Raw genomic sequence first — 5,745 nt, forward strand, 5'->3', positions numbered from 1 at the left:
GGGAGAAAACCCCTTGACTGCGCTTGACTGTGCAGCAGATATGAGTACAAGGAAGGTGATACTGCCAATCAGTGTCTTATCGAGTCAGTCAAGATTCTTCATCTTTCATCTTTGCTTCTCGAAGGAGCTATGGTGGTTTTTTTATTTTCCTCTATTTTGGGGTAACTGATGTATTCTGTGTGTGTGTGTGTGTGTGTGTGTGTGTGTGTGTGTGTGTGTGTGTGTGTGTGTGTGTGTGTGTGTGTGTGTGTGTGTGTGTGTGTGTGTGTGTGTGTGTGTGTGTGTGTGTGTGTGTGTGTGTGTGTGTGTACTCACCTAGTTGTGCTTGCGGGGGTTGAGCTTTGGCTCTTTGGTCCCGCCTCTCAACTGTCAGTCAACTGGTGTACAGGTTCCTGAGCCTACTGGGCTCTATCATATCTACACTTGAAACTGTGTATGGAGTCAGCCTCCACCACATTACTGCCTCGTGTGTGTGTGCGTGTGTGCGCGCGCGCGCGTGTGTGTGTGTGTGTGTGTGTGTGTGTGTGTGCGTGTGTGTGTGTGTGTGTGTGTGTGTAGGTATTCGCGGCGTAAGATCGTGTCTGTGTGCACGCGTAGCGAGGCTGCTGGTTCACACGTGTACACCATCTCTCACCTTATTGATCCTAGCGACGACACACACGCACACACACGCACGCACACACTCCACCTGCCCCCACACCTCTGCTGGGGAGTGGAAGGGACTGCAAGGGGGCGGCAGTTTTAGCGTGATATTCACTACACACTTCGCTGCCAACGCTACCGCTGATACTGTTTCTATTGACGCTGTTCTAACTCCTGCTGATGCTGCAAGAGCCTCCATGGATGCTGCAAGAGCCTCCATGGATGCTGCAAGAGCCTCCATGGATGCTGCAAGAGCCTCCATGGATGCTGCAAGAGCCTCCATGGATGCTGCAACCGATGATAAACCCGTATCAATATTTCCCCTCTGCCTTTGTTGCCATGGTAACATCTGCCAGTCAATTCTTCAAACTAAACTACCATTCTGGTGATTGACAATGCTAAAACGATGCTTATTGGGCAGTAATACTGTTATCTTATGTTCTTCGGCACTCCCTCTTGCGGGAACTTCAGAAAAGGCCATGTTTCAGTCGACTCTGATTGCTAGCATCTTGCTCTCAAAGTGCCTCCCACTGTACTTTAGATTCTTGCAATTCTATTCAACTGTAACCTTTTTCATCCGTGCAACTTGTCTGACTTGATATCTGAGCTCGAGTCTTTGGCTTGCGATTGCAAACGTTCTTCTATCTCCTCTATCATGTCTAATCTCGAACGTCATACTCGGCTGTGTGTAATGTTACTCCAAGGACTGAAGGCTTCGAAATCTCTTGCTTTCAAGGCGTTGCATTCTATGTTTTCCTGAGCCTCGTGGGTCCCCATGACAAAGCCTGGTGTGTTTAGGTGGCATAGATCTCTGTATTTCCATGACATAGGTTACTATGTTTTCAGTACATAGTCTCCTGAGCCTCGTGGGTCCCCATGACAAAGCCTGGTGTGTTTAGGTGGCATAGATCTCTGTATTTCCATGACATAGCTTACTATGTTTTCAGTACATAGTCTCCTGAGCCTCCATGGCACAGCCTTCTCTATATATTCATCATCCTGCATCTTTGTATTCTTTACATAGTCTTCTATGTATACAATACAATGCCATTTATGTATACATTCCATGTGCCTATATTTTCCCAGATTTTCAGGATCTTCATTTATTTAGGAGGCATTTTTGGGTATTAATTTTTAACTGCTTAGTTAGTCACTATGTCTTAGGAATGATTTATAAAAAAATAAATAGATTGAAAATAATGCAATGGATGTGTGATCAATCATTTCTCAACTGCTTGAATTGTTTTTCTCAAAAAAAGAGGATTTTCTGCCTTTTAACCACTGTTTTGTACAGACTGCTGTTGAGTAAACGCTCAACGCTAGCCTTTTGTGTACTTTGGTTATTTTAGTTTGCTGTTTTGTAGGTATTTCTGCTCTCTCTTTCTCCCTCTTTCGTTTCACTATCAATTTCTCTCTCAATCATCTTTATCTCATTCTCTCTCTCTCTCTCTTTCACCTCTATCTCACTCTTTTCATCTTTTACTTAAGCCGTTTTGTCTTTTCGCTATCTTACTTTCTCACTTCCTTTCATTTGTACCTTTTAGTCCATCCCTATCTCTTATTTTCCTCTCTCTCTCTCTCTCTCTCTCTCTCTCTCTCTCTCTCTCTCTCTCTCTCTCTCTCTCTCTCTCTCTCTCTCTCTCTCTCTCTCTCTCTCTCTCTCTCTCTCTCTCTCTCTCTCTCTCTCTCTCTCTCTCCTTTTCCTTTTATTCTTTAATTTCACCCCTTCTCTTCCGCAGCTGTCTCTTCATCTCTCTCTCTCTCTCTCTCTCTCTCTCTCTCTCTCTCTCTCTCTCTCTCTCTCTCTCTCTCTCTCTCTCTCTCTCTCTCTCTCTCTCTCTCTCTCTCTCTCTCTCTCTCTCTCTCTCTCTCTCTCTCTCTCTCTCTCTCTCTCTCTCTCTCTCTCTCTCTCTCTCTCTCTCTCTCTCTCTCTCTCTCTCTCTCTCTCTCTCTCTCTCTCTCTCTCTCTCTCTCTCTCTCTCTCTCTCTCTCTCTCTCCACCATCCTGTTGCCTAGGTAACAGGGCTCAATTTTCAACCCAGCATCCCTAGCAAGTCTCTTTCAGGTCATCGTTGTGTACTTTAAAACATAACCCTCTTCTCTCTAGGGCGCTCTGAGCGAGGCAAGTTGTATTTTGGAGATGCAAATGTGTGTTGTGTATGTTTTGCGTGTATATTGGGTCTTGGTTTTACCTGGAGGGTTGTATTTTGCATGGGGGAATTTAGATGCATGTAAAATACACAAGGAAAATGCTAATACAATTGTATTACACACACACACACACACACACACACACACACACACACACACACACACACACACACACACACACACACACACACACACACACACACACACACACACACACACACACACACACACACACACACACACACACACACACACACACACACACACATACACACACACACACATACACACACACACACACAAATGGAATGCATTAGGAAGTAATGTGGTGGAGGCTGACTCCATACACAGTTTCAAGTGTAGATATGATAGAGCCCAATAGGCTCAGGAACCTGTACACCTGTTGATTGACAGTTGAGAGGCGGGACCAAAGAGCCAGAGCTCAACCCCCGCAAGCACAAATAGGTGAGCACAAATAGGTGAGTACACACACACACAAATTCACACGTGACTCAGAGATTAAAACAGCACATATTTAGTCCAACAGTCACGTATAAAACAGAGAACAACAGTAAGAGAAAAAACAGATAACATGACAAACGGGAACAGACGTATCAGGGAAAAGAATATACAAAAGGAAACAGAAATATGATTTTTTTTTCCTTGAACAACGAGGTAATATTGAAAACCTGTACTTTTGTGCAATCTTTTTTGTGGAGGAAATTTGTGAGTGAGCAGATGACAGCTACTGGCAGAATGGTGGCCTAGTGCATAAATTTTTGCCCGGAATAATATTCAGGCAAGAGCCAGTAGCCGGGGTTCATTCTGACACTTACAAGAAGGTAGAGAGAGAGAGAGAGAGAGAGAGAGAGAGAGAGAGAGAGAGAGAGAGAGAGAGAGAGAGAGAGAGAGAGAGAGAGAGAGAGAGAGAGAGAGAGAGAGAGAGAGAGAGAGAGAGAGAGAGAGAGAGAGAGAGAGAGAGAGAGAGAGAGAGAGAGAGAGAGAGAGAGAGAGAGAGAGAGAGAGAGAGAGAGAGAGAGAGAGAGAGAGAGAGAGAGAGAGAGAGAGAGAGAGAGAGAGAGAGAGAGAGAGAGAGAGAGAGAGAGAGAGAGAGAGAGAAAGAAAGAAAGAGAGAGAGAGAGAGAGAGAGACACCCCAACACCACCAGGTTGCTAGTACGAGCCTCTATTGTACACTGTAATCTCCTACAAAAAGGATTCTATCCCTTCACACGAAAGGGCTAAGCCCGCAGAGTTATATAGCGTCCATTGGATAAGAAGTGGCTCGATTTGGGGCGCCCTGGGATCTTTTTTTTCCCTCTGCTCCTGGTCGTTGAGGCGTGTCATAAAATGGAGGCAGAACCGTTGGTAGTTTCGGTCGCGAGTAACGAAGTCTATTGGTGGACCAGAGGTCTATTTAAGACGTCATGGGACCATCTTTCAGGTGTTCAAGGGGGTAGAGGAGAGTCGAGAAAGGGAGCAGCAGGTCCTCTGAAATGTGCTGGGTGCAGGGAAGCAGGGCGGAAAGAGACAGCTAAATCATCCGAAAGCAGGTGTCTTTTACCGGATTAGGGCCGTTTGATTAGGTGGATTAGGGCCGTTTGATCGTTACAGTGCGCTTATCGGACCAATGGTCTGTAGTGATTCTACGGTTGGGTCGTAGCAGCACCAGTGATTGTATAGACATTTTAATGTGCAGTCAGAGATGACATGAAGATAACCCCTAAGTATAGTTTCATCAGTAATAAATTGTGATATGAACGTCTACGGACCTCGATTGCCGCATTTTAATATCTTTGATGTCTGTAGCTCTTGAGGTTATCTTGAGGTTATCTTGAGGTTATCTTGAGATGATTTCGGGGCTTTTTAGTGTCCCCGAGGCCCGGTCCTCGACCAGGCCTCCACCCCCAGGAAGCAGCCCGTGACAGCTGACTAACACCCAGGTACCTATTTACTGCTAGGTAACAGGGGCATAGGTGAAAGAAACTCTGCCCATTGTTTCTCGCCGGTGCCTGGGATCGAACCCAGGACCACAGGATCACAAGTCCAGCGTGCTGTCCGCTTGGCCGACCGGCTCAACCGGCTCGACCGGCTCTGCTTTAGCAGCTAGCATATTTTTTGGAGAGGGGTCGAGGGAGGCTGAGGCTAGGAGATAAAGGAACAGCAATGGGTGTTTGAGGAAGTGATTTTGGAGTCTGATGGATAGGAGAAGATATGATAGAGTTGTTAGGAAGTTGAAAAGGAATAAGAGAAATCTGGGATAGTTAGGATTTTACATTATCTACTAATTATCCAGTTTATACGATTGAGGAGAGATGCCATGATTGAGGAGAGATGCACAGGTTTCGTAAATGTTTATATAAACGCTGGTTTTAAAGGGTTTAAACAGGTACTACGTTCTTAACTGACCAAGAGATGGAGCGAGAGAGCTCCGAGTCATGGAAATGCAACATTAGAGTTAACTTTGTTTGACACTCTCCATCTATTGTTTCACTTTCGTTCCATACACGCTTACATGTCTCCCCTTACTCATCATACACGCTTACATGTTTCCCCTTACTCATCATACACGCTTACATGTCTCCCCTTACTCATCATACACGCTTACATGTCTCCTCTTATTCATCATACACCTTTCATGTTTATCATTGGTCAACATTACCCCCCCCCCTCACAAGTTTCCATTCAACTAACATTCTCTCCCAAACACTTCCCATCAACTTCTGAAAGATACGAAGCACACACACACACACACACACACACACACACACACACACACACACACACACACACACACACACACACACACACACACACACACACACACACACACACACACACACACACACACACACACACACACACACACACACACACACACACACACACACACACACACACACACACACACACACACACACACACACACACACACACACACACACACACACAC

Source organism: Procambarus clarkii, chromosome 46 (genome assembly GCF_040958095.1).
Source record: "Procambarus clarkii isolate CNS0578487 chromosome 46, FALCON_Pclarkii_2.0, whole genome shotgun sequence".
Lineage (NCBI taxonomy): Eukaryota > Metazoa > Arthropoda > Malacostraca > Decapoda > Cambaridae > Procambarus > Procambarus clarkii.